Source organism: Hyla sarda, chromosome 10 (assembly GCF_029499605.1).
Source record: "Hyla sarda isolate aHylSar1 chromosome 10, aHylSar1.hap1, whole genome shotgun sequence".
In the NCBI taxonomy this organism is placed as follows: Eukaryota; Metazoa; Chordata; class Amphibia; order Anura; family Hylidae; genus Hyla; species Hyla sarda.
The window spans coordinates 59,706,145-59,725,401 of record NC_079198.1 but is presented as its reverse complement, the minus strand read 5'-3'; positions in this window follow the sequence as shown (position 1 = coordinate 59,725,401).

The following is a 19,257-nucleotide window of genomic DNA, read 5'->3' as shown; positions in this document are numbered from 1 at the left end:
ATGTGACATGCCCCCCAAAAACCATTTCAGCAAAATTCACTCTCCAAAATGTTGCTCCTTCCCTTCTGAGCCCTCTACTGCACCCGCCAAATACTTGACAGCACATATGAGGTATTTTCACTGTATGCCTTGTTGCGTTCCTTGAGGGGTGTATTTTCCAAAATAGTATGTAATGTATTTTTTCTTTTTTGCTTTTATGGCACGACAGGGGCGTCCTAAATCCGACATGCCCCCCAAAAACCATTTCAGCAAAATTTGCTTTCCAAAAGCCAAATGTGACTCCTCTTCTGAGCATTGTAGTTCGCCCACAGAGCATTTTACGTCCTAACATGGGGTATTTTCATACTCAGAAGAGATGGGGGTTACAAATTTTGGAGGGCATTTTCTCCCATTAACCTTTGTAAAAATGGTAAATTTGGGAAGAAAACTGCACTTTAGTGAAACATTTTTTTTTTTCATTTACACATCCGACTTTAACGAAAAGTCATCAAACACCGTTAAGGCTCACTGGACCCCTTGTTACATGCCTTGAGGGGTATAGTTTCCAAAATGGTATGCCATGTGGGGGGTTTTCTGCCGTTCTGGCACCATAGGGGCTTCCTAAATGTGACATGCTCCCCAAAAACCATTTCAGCAAAATTCACTCTCCAAAATCCCAATGTTGCTCCTTGCTTTCTGATCCCTCTACTGTGCCCGCTGAACACTTGACAGACACATATGAGGTATTTCCTTGCTCAAGAGAAATTGCGTATTTCCCCTTGAAAAATAAAAAAACTGGGTCTACAAGAACATGCAAGTGTAAAAAATGAAGATTTTGAATTTCCTCATTCACTTTGCTGCTATTCCTGTGAAACACCTAAAGGGTTAACTCACTTACTGAATGTCATTTTGGATACTTTGAGGGGTGCAGTTTTTATAATGTGGTCATTTATGGGGTATTTCTAATATGAAGGCCCTTCAAATCCACTTCAAAACTGAACTGGTCCCAAAAAAATTCAGATTTTGAAATCTTTTTGAAAATTTTTAAAATTGCTGCTGAACTTTGAAGCCCTCTGATGTCTTCCAAAAGTAAAAACATGTCAACTTAATTATGCAAACATAAAGTAGACATATTGTATATGTGAATCAATACATAATTTATTTGGAATGTCTATTTTCCTTACAAGCAGAGAGCTTCAAAGTTAGAAAAATGCAAAATGTTCAATTTTTTTATCAAGTTTTGGAATTTTTCACCAAGAAATGATGCAAGTATTGACAAAAATTTACCACTAACATAAAGTAGAATATGTCACAAAAACTATCTCAGAATCAGAATGAAAGGTAAAAGCATCCCAGAGTTATTAATGCTTAAAGTGACAGTGGTGAGATGTTAAAAAAAATTGCCGGGTCCTACACTGAAAATTGGCTGGGTCCTTAAGGGGTTAAGACAATTGGCCCACCGGACAACTGCAGTAGAGGATCAAAAAAAGAATTACGTGTACAAAATCAATAAACGTGTATAAACATCAAATAAGGGGAGAAAAGAGCTTTTTCATGTGTAAAAAAAAATGGTGAAGAATTTTATGAAAACATTTATCAGGCTGTTCAGTCCTGCCACCAGTCCTTCTAGTGCCATACAAAAAATGGGAAAAAACACAGAAAATTAGTGAACATACATATGTAGATCACATTACATCAATCTTAGATACAAGCAGGATAATGTACTAAACATTGTACATCTGTGGAGTTACAGTGAGGTTTACATTGATTTGAGACCTTTTGGTTGTAAAGATTGTAGGTCGTAAATTAATTTCAACTCTCTACATTTCAAGATGCTGGTGTGATCACCCCCACGTTTTAGGGGGGAATGTGATCCACGAGGGTGAATCTTAAATCGTTATCCGTGTGCCCAGCATCCGAAAAGTGTTTTCATGAAGGAGGCCACATGAGCAAGTCAAAATGTATATCACATAATCTGATGTGCACATGAGATAGTGTTTCAAAGAATATCTTTCCCCAGATTGTGGATGTATGAACACAGGTCCATTGTCCATATATCCACAATTTACACACTAATGACAGGGGTTGGAACAGTCAGGTATCTCGGAGTTGGGGCTCTAAAAGAGAAATCGGTTTTAACAAGATTGTCTTTTAGATTAGGGGGACTTCTGTAGGAAAGGACGCTCATGAAATTCCAGAATGTTCGGAAAGCAAGTTTTCAGGAGATTCCAATGCTTAGTAAGGGCACTCCCTATAGCTTTCAAGTGCTGATTAAATGTCGAGACAAATGGAATGCGGACTTGTGAGATTTGTTTTTCAGAAGCATGTAAAAATGTATTGTGATCAAGGGTCATAATCCTGGATTTTTCCTTGTCTTTTTTACTTTCTTAATGTTATTTCTTTTTTGTTTATTTATATAACTACTCTTTCACATTTTCTTTTTTTTTTCTTTTGCCCTCACTTCTCCTATACTCATCATGGCTTATTTTGATTCCCGAGTGTGTGCTGCGCATGTGCATGCTCTGAGCCATTATTGCCCTATGTAATACTCTAGGCGCAGCTACGATCGAGAGGCCCCGGGTCACGTGTTTGATGACATTGTTCATCTGACGCTTGACTATGGTCCTCGTTATCGATGACGCGCAGCAGTTCCTTATCAATCATTGGCCCGTCTGACTAACGTGGAAGTGAGGATCAAGCTGCCACATGGAGGACATGGCACACGCGTCCCCTGTTTACAAACAAAGGCTGGTGAGTCTAAAATGCTGCAATTCCTTCCTGCCCTCATTGATGAATCTTTGACCACTGTCAGTTGTTGTAAATATGATATTGCTCAAGTTTTTATTGTCTTTTATCACTGTGGGTATAACGCTTGTACGATGTACACTATCTGCACTGTTGGATATGCGTACAATATGCCCTATCATACTTCTTTTTTATGATTCTGCACTGATCAATTTAATTATGAATTATATATGTTAATTTTCTTAACACATGATGTTGTCTATTTAAACTGTTATTGATCACTTGCACTGTGACTTGAGAAAGGTGGTGTGAGACCACAGAAACGTTGTCCTTGCTTTAGCTGGAATAAACCACTTTATATTTTTGCTACTCCGGTGTGCTGCAGCCAGGGGCATACCTAGAGCATTTGGCACCCGGGGCGGACCCTTTGTTTGCCCCCCCCCCCACACACACACACACGCACCGCTTAATTACACCCCCTCCCCTCCCCCCAGGGGCAGACAGACAACACTTGGGGCCCCCGGACCAAAAAAAAGGCAAGGGCCCCTGCTAGGCTCTGCAGCACGTCAATCATCTGCCACGCTCCTATTCCACCCAATTCCCACACACAATACATTTAATTTTATATACCGTATTTATCGGCGTATAACACGCACTGGCGTATAACACACACCACAATTTTAACAGGGAAATTTAAGTTAAAAAAAAATAAAATGTAAAATAAATGACTTGGACTAAATGCCACATCATCCTCCCAACTTCATTTTCTTCTGCACCTGTTTGGTCCTGTCCCCTCCAGTGCCACATTATTCCTTCCCTTTTATCAGTCCCTATGCCACATTTAACCCCTCTCATCGCCACCCCCCCATGTCTCATCATCCCATCATGTCTCATCATTTCCCCCTGTCATAGACCACCACTAGCCATACAGACATTAAGCATTTAATGCCTCCCCCACCATCATTTCCCCGTCTCATCATGTCCCCCATCATTCCCCCTCATCATCCCCCCACCCTGTCTCATCATCCCCCACCCTGTCTCATCATGTCCCCCATCATTCCCCCCTCATCATCCCCCCCACCCTGTCTCATCGTCCCCCACCTTGTTTCATCATGTCCCTCATCATTCCCCCTCATCATCCCCCTACCCTGTCTCATCATCCCCCCACCCTGTCTCATCATGTCCATCCTCATTCCCCCCTCATCATCCCCCCACCCTGCCTCATCATCCCCCCTCATCATTTCCCCCTGTCTCATCCCCCCATCATTACCCCCCTCATCATTTCCCTGTCTCTTCATCCCCCCATCATGTTCCTCCTATGGCATCCAGTGGTCTTCAACCTGCGGACCTCCAGATGTTGCAAAACTACAACTCCCAGCATGCCCGGACAGCCAACTGCTTTCCGGGCATGCTGGGAGTTGTTGTTTTGCAACATCTAGAGGTCCGCAGGTTGAAGACCACTCTTCCCCTTTCCCCCTTTCCTTACTTGTCTGCGCTTCGGCTGTCTTGCGGGCTGCGGGGTCAGTGAAGCAGATGAGTTACGTCCTCTCCCGGCTTCTCTGTGCGGCATCAGGGATGTCACTTTTTGGCGGCGACTACAGGAAATGAAAAGTGACGTCAGTGATGCCGCACAGAGAAGCCGGCAGAGGACGTAACTTATCTGCTTCACTGACCGCGCAAGACCCTCCGCCTGACCTGACCTGCCGAAGCGCAGCCAGGTAAGGAAAATAAACAAAACTATAAAAAGCAGGAAAAGGGGGAATGATGAGGGAGGGGGAGGTTCTCCCGCACTATACACAGGTACTGGTGGATAGTGCGGGAGATGCTGATTAAAAGGTAGGGCAGATCCAGACAAGGTAGGGCTCATTTTAATCAGCGTCTCCCGCACTATCCACCACACCAGGCAGACTTTTTGCTTTAAATTTAAGTTTTAAATGTGCGTGTTATACGCCGGTAAATACGGTATGTAAGAAACACTTTAAAGTAGGTAAATTTCAATGACCAATAATACTGGTATACAAGGAGTAAATATATACCACCACACAATAACTGAATAATACCACTATACTGTACTGAATAAAACCACTATACACAGACCAGTATACTATAAATAATCTGTATACAATATAAGTGATTATATACAGGACCATATGGCGGTAGATATCAGCTATACACAGGATGTGTACACCATATAAGCGATTACAGTTACATTTTGGGACTCACAATTACATCTTTTCTGATCAGTGGCCTCTTCTTTCCTTTTCTTTTCCGTCCGCATAAGACTGCCATGTGGATCTCTTAACATCTGCAGGAAAAACATGTGAGACTCTGCATTTTTTAGTGCCCTCCCCTCCTATACACAATCTGCCCATCTATAGACCCACAAACTGTAATAATGCCCTCCTTGGTGTCCTGCACAGTAAAAGGGCAGGTAGGTAGGTAGCCAGGTAACCCCCTCTTTCTCATAGGTATATGCAGAGTTACACCCCCCCCTCTTTCCCATAGGTATATGCAGAGTCACACCCCCTCTCTTTCCCATAGGTATATGCAGAGCTACTCTACACCCCCCTCCTTCTCATAGGTATATGCAGAGTTACACCCCCCCTCTTTCCCATCGGGATATTCAGAGCTACACCCCCCTCTTCCCCATAGGTATATGCAGAGCTACACCCCCCTCTTCCCCATAGGTATATGCAGAGCTACACCCCCCATTCCCCATAGGTATATGCAGAGCTACACTCCCCCCTCTCCCTCCCTTTCCCATAGGTATATACAGAGCACCCCCCCTCTCTCTCCCTTTCCCATAGGTATATACAGAGCACCCCCCTCTCTCCCTCCCTTTCCCATAGGTATATGCAGAGCACCCCCCTCCCTCCCTTTCCCATAGGTATATACAGAGCACCCCCCTCTCCCTCCCTTTCCCATAGGTATATACAGAGCACCCCCCTCTCTCCCTCCCTTTCCCATAGGTATATGCAGAGCACCCCCCCTCTCTCCCTCCCTTTCCCATAGGTATATACAGAGCACCCCCCTCTCCCTCCCTTTCCCATAGGTATATACAGAGCACACCCCTCTCTCCCTCCCTTTCCCATAGGTATATGCAGAGCACGCCCCCTCCCTCCCTTTCCCATAGGTATATACAGAGCACCCCCTCTCCCTCCCTTTCCCATAGGTATATACAGAGCACCCCCCTCTCCCTCCCTTTCCCATAGGTATATACAGAGCACCCCCCCTCTCCCTCCCTTTCCCATAGATATATACAGAGCACCCCCCACTCCCTCCCTTTCCCATAGGTATATACAGAGCACCCCCCTCTCCCATAGGTATATACAGAGAACCCCCCCACTCCCTCCCTTTCCCATAGGTATATACAGAGCACCCCCTCCCTCCCTTTCCCTTAGGTATATACAGAGCACCCCCTCTCCCTCCCTTTCCCATAGGTATATACAGAGCACCCCCCTCTCCCTCCCTTTCCCATAGGTATATACAGAGCACCCCCTCTCCCATAGGTATATACAGAGCACCCCCTCTCTCCCTTCCTTTCCCATAGGTATATACAGAGCACCCCCCCTCTCCCTCCCTTTCCCATAGGTATATACAGAGCACCCCCCCCACTTCCTCCCTTCCCCATAGGTATATACAGAGCACCCCCCCCCCCCCTTTCCCTATAGGTATAGGCAGGGGTAAAAAATTAATAAAAAGGATGCTCTCCTGATGTCCCACGCAGCAATCTCCTCAGCTGCAGGGCCCGCGTCTTATCCCCTCCACAGTACAGGCGCCGATGAGTGACGTCACCGGCGCCTGTACTGCGTGCTGCGTGGGGGCGAAGGTCACGTCTCCTCTGTGTAGCTGCAGATGTGGCTCACACAGAGGGGACGCCATCTCCTGTATGTGCCCGATACCCCGATACACCCCCAGGAAAGGCAGGGGGAGAGAGCCCGTCGCTGCCGGCTTCTCTCCCCTGCCTTTACTGGGGTCTAGAGCCCTGCTGCCGGCCCTTCTCTCCCCCTGGCTATCGGCGCCGCTGCCCGTTCTGTCCCCCTGACTATCGGTGCCGGCGCCCCATTGCCGGCGCCGATAGCCAGGGGAAGAGAAGTGGTGCCGACAGCCAGGGGGAGAGAAGGGGCAGTGGCACCCATTGCCGGCGCCGCTTCCCCGTTGCCTCCCCCCATCCCCGGTTGCATAATTACCTGTTGCCGGGGTCCGCGCTGCTTCAAGCCTCCGGTGTACTGACATCATGCGCCGCGCTGTGCAGCGCATAGCAACGACGCAGGGGACGCACACCGGAGGCCTGAAGCAGCGCGGACCTGACCCCGGCAACAGGTAATTATGCAACCGGGGATGGGGGGAGGTAACGGGGCAGCGGCACCGGCAATGCGTGCCGCTGCCCCTTTTCTCCCCCTGGCTGTCGGCGCCGCTTCTCTCCCCCTGGCTATCGGCGCCGGCAATGGGGCGCCGGCACCGATAGTCAGGGGGACAGAATGGGCAGCAGCGCCGATAGCCAGGGGGAGAGAAGGGCCGGCAGCAGGGCTCTAGACCCCAGGAAAGGCAGGGGGAGAGAAGCCGGCAGCAACAGCCTCTCTCCCCCTGCCTTTCCTGGGGGTGTATCGGCGTATAACACGCACATAGACTTTAGGCTAAAAATTTGCGTGTTATACGCCAATAAATACGGTATAAATAAATATATATATATATATATATATATATATATATAATATTTTCAACTGCCAGTGTAAGACATGCTGTAGATAGTAAAATATGTGTTGTATGAAAATCTAAGGAAAACCATGTGTTCACACGGGTGTATTTGATTGCAAACTCATGGTGTGTTTCCCGCTTCAAGTTTTGAATTGAATTCTAGCAGGCTTTCTAAAGGTTGTCCACAGCAAATTTTCAGCAGTGGAATTCGGATGTGGAAAATCTGCCGTAGACCACATTGAAGTCAATAGGGACTTTGGCAGATTTTTTGCAGAAATTCCATGCTGAAAATCTGCTGCAGACAGTCAACAGAGAGCCTGCCCCAGTTCAAACTCACAGAAGGAAAGAGGCTGCGAGTCTGCAATCATATTTGCCCATGTGAACAGCCCCCCTAAAATAAATATGTACACATGCAGATAAAATGACATAATCTCTTCTCACATATAGGGGTATACATGATATTACAAAAAAAAAAATCTAAATTCCCCCACTAATGTTTCCTGATAAAATATATAGTACATCTATATACTGTATTTATCGGCGTGTTATACGTCGATAAACTCTTTTCTGGCCCCGCAAAAGCCACCACCGCCATCCGATTCCCTCCCCATCCCCGGCTTTCATATTTATCTGTCCAGGGGCACGCTCCTGCAAGTTCCGGTGGCGTCCTGTACTGACGAGTGACGTCCTCAACGCGTAAACGTCCTCAACAGGTAAATATGAAAGCCGGGGATGGGGAGGGAATCGGCCGGTGGAAACTAGATGACAATGGCAAGTAAGTGGTGGCAATAACTGCCTGCTATTTTGGATCAGTTGGGGGTATTAGCCCTCAGAACAATACTCACTGCCAGCTTACTTGTCAACTCCTAAACACACTGAACAGTAGGTTCAGTCAGAAAAATGGGAAAAGAGATAGTTTATACCATACATAAACAGTACAATAGCAACAGAGATGTGGAGTATAAGAGTGGTGCCACGCCAATGCGCGTTTTGGTGAATCCTTCCTTCTGAGGGTGAAGGGCAAAGGATTTACCGAAATGTGCTTGTCACGATTCGGCTGGCTGGAGGTGGATCCTCTGTGTCAGAGAGGGATTGGCGTGGACCGTGTCGGTGGACCAGTTCTAAGTTGCTACTGGTATTCACCAGAGCCCGACGCAAAGCGGGATGGTCTTGCAGCGGCGGTAGCAACCAGGTCATATCCACTGGCAACGGCTCAACCTCTCTGACTGCTGAGATAGGCGTGGTACAAGGGAGTAGACAAGAGCAAGGTCAGACGTAGCAGAAGGTCGGGGCAGGCGGCAAGGTTCGTAGTCAATGGTAATAGCAGGAGGTCAGGAACACAGTAATGGTAAACACAGAAGAAGCTTTCTTTAGGCACTAAGGCAACAAGATCCGGCAAGGAAGTGCAGGGGAAGTGAGGTAATATAGCCAGGGAGCAGGTGGAAACTAATTAGGGTGATTGGGCCAGGCACCAATCATTGGTGCACTGGCCCTTTAAATCTCAGAGAGCTGGCGCGTGCGCGCCCTAGAGAGCGGAGCCGCGCGCTAGAGCATGACAGCCGGGGACCGGGACAGGTGAGTGACTTGGGATGCGATTCGTGAGCGGACGCGTCATGCTATGCGAATCGCATCCCTGCCGGCAATGTCAGTGCAGCGCTCCCGGTCAGCGGGTCTGACCGGGGCGCTGCAGGGAGAGAAACGCCGCGAGCGCTTTGGGGAGGAGCAGGGACCCGGAGCGCTCGGCGTAACAGTACCCCCCCCCCCCTTAGGTCTCCCCCTCTTTTTGTCGGGATGTCGCTCCACATGGGACGAGGACATTGGGAGCGATTGTAGAGTCTCCTTCTGGGGGACAGTGAAGTCCTGGGTATACTCATGAACGGCAGACAGTTCAGAAGGAGTGGGAATGGGGAGGGGGGGGAGAGGGTGAGGCTTGGCACGGGGCAGAGTGTCACCAGGACATGGGCTATGAGGAGGCACGGTCCTGATAGGCCTTGGGGAGACCAGGCACAGGAGGAGACACTGAGGCTCGACAGACGGGGCTGGGAGCAGAAGTGAGGCATTTCTTGTGGCAAGCAGGACCCCAATTCTTGATCTCCCCGGTGGTCCAATCAAGGGTGGGAGAATGATGCTGGAGCCATGGCAGACCGAGGAGGACTTCAGAGGTGCAGTTGGGCAAAACCAAAAATTCAATTTTCTCGAGATGCAGTCCAATGTTCATAAGCAGGGGCTCTGTGCGGTAACGCACAGTGCAGTGCAACTTGACTCCGTTAACCGAAGAAATGTAGAGCGGCTTGATGAGACGGGTCACCGGGATGCCGTACCTATCAAGCAAAGAGGCCAAAATAAAATTTCCAGAAGAACCAGAGTCCAAGACGGCCACGACAGAGAAGGAGGAGTTGGCAGAAGGAGAAATCCGCACGGGCACAGTGAGACATGGAGAGGCAGACTCCGTACCCAGAGACGCCAGACCCACGTGAGCTGGTTGCGTGCGTGCATTTTCCAGACGTGGAGGACGAATAGGGTAATCCACCAAGAAATGTTCGGTACTAGCGCAGTATAGACATAGATTTTTATCCCTACGGCGAGACCTCTCTTCAAGAGTCAGGCGAGACCGATCCACTTGCATAGCCTCCTCGGCGGGAGGCACAGGGGTAGATTGCAAGGGATACCGTGAGAGAGGTGCCCAGGGATTAAGGTCTTTTTCCTGGCGGAGTTCCTGGTGTCTTTCAGAAAAACGCATGTCAATGCGGGTGGCCAAATGGATAAGTTCATGCAGGTTGGCAGGAATCTCTCGTGCGGCCAGCACATCTTTGATGTTACTGGATAGGCCTTTTTTAAAGGTCGCGCAGAGAGCCTCGTTGTTCCAATATAATTCGGAAGCGAGAGTACGAAATCGGATGGTGTACTCGCCTACTGAAGAATTACCCTGGACCAGGTTCAGCAGGGCAGTCTCGGCAGAAGAAGCTCGGGCTGGTTCCTCGAAGACACTGCAAACCTCAGAGAAGAAGGAGTGTACAGTGGCGGTAACAGGGTCATCGCAGTCCCAGAGCGGTGTGGCCCAAGACAAAGCCTTCCCAGACAGGAGACTAACCACGAAAGCCACCTTCGACCGTTCTGTAGGAAATTGGTCCGACAACATCTCCAAATGTAGGGAACATTGTGACAGGAAACCACGGCAGAGTCTAGAGTCCCCATCAAATTTGTCCGTCAGGGACAAGCGGAGGTTAGGAGCGGCCACTCGCTGCGGAGGAGGTGCAGGAGATGGTGGCTGCTGTTGCAGCTGCTGTAGCTGCGACTGAAGTTGCTGTAACATGGTGGACACTTGCGACAGCTGGTGACTTAGATGGGCGATCTGTCGGGTTTGCTGGGCGACCACCGTGGTGAGGTCAGCGACAACTGGCAGGGGGACCTCAGCGGGATCCATGGCCGGATCTACTTTCACGATTCGGCTGGCTGGAGGTGGATCCTCTGTGTCAGAGAGGGATTGGTGTGGACCGTGTCGGTGGACCAGTTCTAAGTTGCTACTGGTATTCACCAGAGCCCGCCGCAAAGCGGGATGGTCTTGCAGCGGCGGTAGCAACCAGGTCGTATCCACTGGCAACGGCTCAACCTCTCTGACTGCTGAGATAGGCGCGGTACAAGGGAGTAGACAAGAGCAAGGTCAGACGTAGCAGAAGGTCGGGGCAGGCGGCAAGGTTCGTAGTCAAGGGTAATAGCAGGAGGTCAGGAACACAGTAATGGTAAACACAGAAGAAGCTTTCTCTAGGCACTAAGGCAACAAGATCCGGCAAGGAAGTGCAGGGGAAGTGAGGTAATATAGCCAGGGAGCAGGTGGAAACTAATTAGGGTGATTGGGCCAGGCACCAATCATTGGTGCACTGGCCCTTTAAATCTCAGAGAGCTGGCGCACGCGCGCCCTAGAGAGCGGAGCCGTGCGCGCCAGAGCATGACAGCCGGGGACCGGGACAGGTGAGTGACTTGGGATGCGATTCGCGAGCGGACGCGTACCGCTATGCGAATCGCATCCCCGCCGGCAATGTCAGTGCAGCGCTCCCGGTCAGCGGGTCTGACCGGGGCGCTGCAGGGAGAGAAATGCCGCGAGCGCTTCAGGGAGGAGCAGGGACCCGGAGCGCTCGGCGTAACAGTGCTCTACTATAGGAGCAGAAAACAAAAAATCCCAGAATGCTTCTTTAACCCTTTAAGGACCCAGCCATTTTTCACTGTAGGACCCGGCCATTTTTTGAACATCTGACCACTGTCACTTTAAACATTAATAACTCTGGAATGCTTTTAGTTATCATTCTGATTCCGAGATTGTTTTTTCGTGACATATTCTACTTTAACATAGTGATAAAATTTTATGGTAACTTGCATCATTTATTGGTGAAAAATCCCAAAATTTGATGAAAAATTTGAAAATTTTGCATTTTTCTAACTTTGAAGCTCTCTGCTTGTAAGGAAAATGGATATTCCAAATAAAAAAAAATTTGATTCACATATACAATATGTCTACTTTATGTTTGCATCATAAAATTGACGTGTTTTTACTTTTGGAAGACACCAGAGGGCTTCAAAGTTCAGCAGCAATTTCCCAATTTTTCACAAAATTTTCAAACTCACAATTTTTCAGGGACCAGTTCAGGTTTGAAGTGGATTTGAAGGGTCTTCATATTAGAAATACCCCACAAATGACCCCATTATAAAAACTGCACCCCTCAAAGTATTCAAAATGACATTCAGTAAGTGTTTTAACCCTTTAGGTATTTCACAGAAATAGCAGCAAAGTGAAGGAGAAAATTCACAATCTTCATTTTTTACACTGGCATGTTCTTGTAGACCCAATTTTTTTATTTTTACAAGGGGTAAAAGGAGCAAATTTATACTTATATTTGTAGCCCAATTTCTCTCGAGTAAGCACATACCTCATATGTCTATGTAAATTGTTCGGCGGGCGCAGTAGAGGGCTCAGAAGCGAAGGAGCGACAAGGGGATTTTAGAGAGTACGTTTTTCTGAAATAGTTTTTGGGGGGCATGTTGCCTTTAGAAAGCCCCTATGGTGCCAGAACAGCAAAAAAAAACACATGCCATACCATTTTGGAAACTAGACCCCTTGAGGAACGTAACAAGGAACAAAGTAAGCCTTAATACCCCACAGGTGTTTCACGACTTTTGCATATGTAAAAAATATATATATATTTTTCACTAAAATGTGTGTTTCCCCCCAAATTTCACTTTTTTGCAAGGGTTAATAGCAGAAAAGACCTCCCAAAATTTGTAACCCCATCTCTTCTTAGTATGGAGGTACCCCATAAGTATACCTGAAGTGCACTACGGGTGAACTACAATGCTCAGAAGAGAAGGAGTCATATTTGGCTTTTTGAGAGCAAATTTTGCTCGGGGGGCAAGTCGCATTTAGGAAGCCCCTATGGTGCCAGAACAGCAATAAAACCCCACATGGCATACCATTTTGGAAACTAGACCCCTTGAGGAATGTAACAAGGAATAAAGTGAGCCTTAATACCCCACAGGGGGTTTCACGACTTTTGCATATGTAAAAAAAAAAAAAAATTCACTAAAATGTTCGCTTCCCCTCTAATTTCACATTTTTGCAAGGGTTAATAGCAGAAACGACCCCCCAAAATTTGTAACCTCATCTCTTTTGAGTATGGAAATACCCCATGTGTGGACGTCAAGTGCTCTGCTGGCGCACTACAATGCTCAGAAGAGGAGGAGCACCATTGAGCTTTTGGGAAAAAAATTGTTTGGAATGGAAGTCAGGGGCCATGTGCGTTTACAAAGCCCCCCGTGGTGCCAGAACAGTGGACCCCCCCACATGTGACCCTATTTTGGAAACTACACCCCTCACAGAATTTAATAAGGGGTGCAGTGAGTATTTACACCCCACTGGCGTTTGATAGATCTTTGGAACAGTGGGCTGTGCAAATGAAAAATTAAATTTTTCATTTTCACGGACCACTTTTCCAAAAATCTGTCAGACACCTGTGGGGCGTAAATGCTCACTGTACCCCTATTACATTCCGTGAGGGGTGTAGTTTACAAAATGGGGTCATATGTGGGTATTTATATTTTTGCGTTTATGTCAGAACCGCTGTAAAATCATCCACCCCTGTGCAAATCACCAATTTAGGCCTCAAATCCACATAGTGCGCTCTCACTCCTGAGCCTTGTTATGCGCCCACAGAGCATTTTACGCCCACATATGGGGTATTTCTGTACTCAGGAGAAATTGCGTTACAAATTTTGGGGGTCTTTTTTTCCTTTTAACGCTTGTGAAAATAAAAAGTATAGGGCAACACCAGCATGTTAGTATACATTTTTTTTTTTACACTAACAAGCTGGTGTAGCCCCAACTTTTCATTTTCATAAGCGGTAAAAGGAGAAAAAGCCCTCAAAATTTGTAGTGCAATTTCTCCCGAGTTCGGAGATACCCCATATGTGGCCCTAAACTGTTTCCTTGAAATACGACAGGGCTCCAAAGTGAGAGAGCGCCATGCGCATTTGAGGACTAAATTAGGGATCGCATAGGGGTGGACATAGGGGTATTCTACGCCAGTGATTCCCAAACAGGGTGCCTCCAGCTGTTGCTAAATTCCCAGCATGCCTGGACAGTCAGTGGCTGTCCGGAAATGCTGGGAGTTGTTGTTTTGCAACAGCTGGAGGCTCCGTTTTGGAAACACTGCCATACAATACGGTTTTAATTTTTATTGGGGGGGGGGGGCAGTGTAAGGGGTGTATATGTAGTGTTTTACTCTTTATTATATGTTAGTGTAGTGTAGTGTAGTGTTTTTAGGGTACATTCACACTGACGTGTTACGGTGAGTTTCACGCTAGGAGTTTGAGCTGCGGCGAAAAATTTGCTGCTGCCCAAACTTGAAGCAGGAAACTTACTGTAAGCCTGCCCGTGTGAATGTACCCTGTACGTTCACATGGGGGGGGGGGCAAACCTCCAGCTGTTTCAAAACTACAACTCCCAGCATGTACTGGCAGTTGTACTTTTGCAACAGCTGGAGGCACACTGGTTGGAAAACCTTCAGTTAGGTTCTGTTACCTAACTCAGCATTTTCTAACCAGTGTGCCTCCAGCTGTTTCAAAACTACAACTCCGAGCATATACTGATCGCCGATGGGCATGCTGGGAGAAGTAGTTATGCAATAGCTGGAGGTACGCAACTACAACTCCCAGCATGCCAAGACAGCTGATTGCTGTTAGGACATGCTGGGATTTGCAGTTTTGCAACATCTGGAGGGCTACAGTCTTAGAGAACACTGCAAAGTGATCTCCAAACTGTGGTCCTCCAGCTGTTGCAAAACTACAATTCCCAGCATGCCCTGACAGCAAACAGTTGTTTGGGAATGCTAGGAGTTGTAGTTTTGCAAGATCTGGAGGGCTACAGTTTAGGGACCACTATATAGTGGTCTCAAACTGTAGCCCTCCAGCTGTTGCAAAACTACATATTCCAGCATGCCCAAACAGCTGTCTGGGCATGCTGGGAGTTGTAGTTTTGCAACATCTGGAGGGCTACAGTTAGAGACCACTGTATAATGGTCTCAAACTGTACCCTCCAGATGTTCCTAGGCAACTCACCGGCTTCCGTCGGATCCAGCCGCACGTCATCGCCGCCCGCCGATCTCCGTCGCCCGCAGCCTCCGTCGCCCGCCCGGATCGGTAAGTGGATCTTCGGCGCCAGTCCCCGTCGTTTCCCCATCCTGCCCGCCCTATTGTGGGAGGGCAGGACGGGGAAAACGAAAGTAAACCCCCCCCCGCCCCCGATCTGCTATTAGTGGTCGCGTCTAGACCACCAATAGCAGGGATAGGAGGGGTTGCAACCCTGCCACCTCACTCCTATCGCTACAGGGGGATCCTGGGTGTCTTAGACACCCGCGATCCCCCTTACATTCCGGTTCACCGGGTCACTATAGACCCGCAATGATCCGGAATCGCGCAAATCGCAAGTGTGAATTCACTTGCGATTTGTTGCGATCGCCGACATGGGGGGGTCTAATGACCCCCCTGGGCATTTGCACGGGATGCCTGCTGAATGATCAGCAGCCATCCCGCTTCGATCCCCGCCCTGCGCACGGCGGGGACCGGAACTGCCCATGACGTAACTGTACATCATGGGTCCTTAAGACCCAGGGTGTCGGGACGTACCGTTACGTGATGGGTCCTGAACAGGTTAAACATCTGAACATCCTTAAAGAGATTTGCAGTTTCATGGAGATCAAGGTGCTAGATGAGCTTATAGTCAGTTTTCAATGGCAGCCAGGCTGCCTAGAGAGAAGGCATGGACAGATCATTGCCATATCTTCCCTATTGCTGTATACACAATGCTCAATTGACTGGAAATTGTGTTATTAATGGGTGCCGGGTATGTGCAGGGCCTGAGGGCTGAATCCCCCATTTAACTGGGGCCAATATGTGATTCCTTATTTTAACTTTTTTGTTGAAAATATTTTGTATGATCTAACAGAGAAATGTTATATTGAATTGAGAGATAATCACCCTAAGGCTAAAAGCAGACAGAAATACCACAAATGCAAAGAAACACAAAAAAAAATGTTCAAACAATGCAAAAATCACAGGAAATTTGGTCCAAAAAATGCTGCAGTCAGACATTAGCTGGAAATCTATAGGGGAATATGAAATATTGGTGTTTTTCCTTTTATGGATCTCTATAGGCTGAAAAAAAAAACACCAGAAAAAATGCATGTCTACATCTGGGTGTTTTTTCTGCCCAACTCCCCACTATACCCAGAATTCTTTCATAGAAATTCCAAAGTCATATGACTTGTAATGAAAATAATCACAGGGGAAGAAACCGCAAATAAAAAATGCCTAGAGGGAAAAAAACCCCCACACAAATTGCATTATGGAGGAGAAAAATTAGGGGGCATTTTTTTTTCTAGTAAAAAAAAAAATGCTAAACCAAATTTGTGTCTGAATAATGCCTATAGGTATATATATATATATATATATATATATATATATATATATATATATATATATATATATATATTGAAGGAGAAAAATGGAAAACGTAGCTTGACATAGAGTGGTATCTCTAGACATAGCAACAATTGAACAGGTAACTGCTCACCTGCTCAGCTTGTATGGGCATGTAGATAAAAGATGGTGCTGTCCTCTGGGGATCAGTCTATAGGTGCATCATCTGTATCACAGGAAGTGAGGGCATGAAATGTGTATTGGTGTTAGCACTTTTGCCTTTATAGCTTTTTTTTTTTCAACTGAGGAAGAGACTTATGTCTCAAAACGCGTCTGTATTTGGAAAATGCGATGGAGTCTGGCTCACTGAGATTTCAGTGGTTCATGCCATATGAGACAGTTTTTTTTTCAAGTTTCCATTTATATGTGTATGTAGGAAGTGACTTTTCTTTACACATGATGTGGGTGTGAAGGGGGGGGGAGGCTGGGTTCACATATATCAGGCGTCCGGCATAGTGAGGGAAACTGATGCTAGGACTGATCCCATTCATTTGAATGGTACTGTTCACAATCATCCAGCATCCCAATTTCAACTCTGCATGGTGGGACATGCCAGACAGCACCGGACAGCTCCGGTGACAGAAACAACGGATGCCGGATGCCATGCAACTAATGACAACTGATGCATGTTGTCATCAGTTGCGGGATCAGTTGTGTTGAGATTTAGGCTGAGTTCACCTATACCAGATGCCAGACATATGTGAACTCAGTCTTACTTTTTCACATAAGTGATCTTAGTACTGGATCATTTAGATCAGTGATTCCCAACCACGGTTCCACGGATTCCGAACCACGGTTCCTTGGGGTTCCTCCAGGAACTGCCGGGGGTTCCATGGGCTCCAGCAGGCAATTGTTTTTTTAATCTCCCACCCCGGCCTGCTTGCCTGTGAATCACGGCGGCACAGGGGGGAAGTGAAGCCTGTGTGCGCATTGCTGTACATGCGCACTGCGCACAGTGTCCCCCTCCCCCTGCAGCGCAGTGAGTGGTTCACAGACGCTCAGGCTGGGAAGGAGATAAATGCAATGAGAATAGTGCACCGGATTGTTACCGGCCCACCTGATTCTACCCGGCCCCCGAATTTTTCCTGGCCCCTCCGCAAAAGGATGGCCCCCCACAAAAGGATGTCCACTTTTCTGTCATCCATGTCCACCTTGCCTGCCCCTGTCACCCATGTTCACCAGCTCTCTGACCACCCCCCTAATCTACCCCCTATCACCAATGTTTCAACTATTCACTCCTATGTCCCTTTGTCACCCCTGTCCACCCCTCTGTTACCACCTTGTCATTCCTGTGCACCCCTCTTTCACCCCCTACACCCCCTTGTCACCCATTTACACTGTTCTACACCCCTCTGTCACCCATGTACACCCCTCTGTCACCCATGTACACCCCTGTCACCTATGTACACCCCTGTCACCCATGTAAACCCCTCTGTCACCCATGTACACCCCTGTCACACATATATTACCCTCTGTCATCCATGCACACCCCTCTGTCACCCCCTATGCACCCGTCACCCATGTACATTCTTCTACAACCATCTGTCACCCATGTACATCCCTGTCACACCCTACACCCCCGTCACCCATGCACACCCCTGCCACCAATGTACACTCTTCTACACCCCAACACTCCTGTTACCCATGTACACCCTTCTGTCACCCATGTACACTCCTCTACACACCTATCACCCATGTACACATTTCTGCACCCCTCTGTTAGCAGCACTGTAATCTACATATCCACAGATAAATTGATATTGCGCATTGCTTTTTTCTCGTCAACTTCGGTAGGGTTTCCCCAAGCTGAAAAAGGTTGGGAAACACTGATTTAGATTGTAGTAATAATGACAACAATGTCCCCATTTAGATCAGACTCTGATGATCGAATGTAAAATAGTAAAGGACATCGAAAAGAATGTAATGTAAATACTTTGCTACACTATGAAATTCCATAAGGCCATTAACAGACTCGGCAGAAAACTCACCACATGGCTTTTTTATGGGCTACACTACAGCCAGATGTTAGCTGGGAGTCAATAGAGAAATATGAAATGCTATGTGGGTATGATTTTTTTATTTATTTTCTTGGTGCATTTTCACTCATTAGTGGCGTTTTTAGGCTCATTACAGTTTTTTGTTTTTTTTACAAATGCAGCATGCTCCAGGTGTGCCATTTTTATCAAGAAATTGTTATGGGTGAAAAAAAAGCCAGGAAAAGAAAGCCTCCCCCCCCTCTTGAGTCACGTACTGAAAGAATCACATGACTTGTAATGAGACAAAGGGCATAAGATAAAAGTAACTCATTTTGAAAAAATAAAAACACCAGAAAATCTGCCCCATGTAGGAGAAAAACAAGGGGGCATTTTTTGTAAAGAAATGAAGAAAGTCCAGCTCACCTCCCATGTCGTGCTGTGCACGGACCGGTGCCCGGCTAGGCGCCCCGGATACTGAAAAATGAAGAAGGAGTCCAGCACTGCAGTGGAGGCAGCTTTATTAAGTGAGAAGCACACAGTAAAAACACACTAGTCAGACATGTTTCAAGTGCGAACGCTCTTCCTCGGTGGCCGAGGAAGAGCGTTCGCGCTTGAAACATGTCTGACTAGTGTGTTTTTACTGTGTGCTTCTCACTTAATAAAGCTGCCTCCACTGCAGTGCTGGACTCTTTCTTCATTTTCCGGCATTTTTTTGTAGTAGTGTCCATGTGCAGCCTAGGGCAGACAAGAAATGACCTTTCCCTAGTCTTCCCATACAGCTCCACCTCCTAAGACAGTGGTCTTCAAATTGTGGCCCTCCAGATGTTGCAAAACT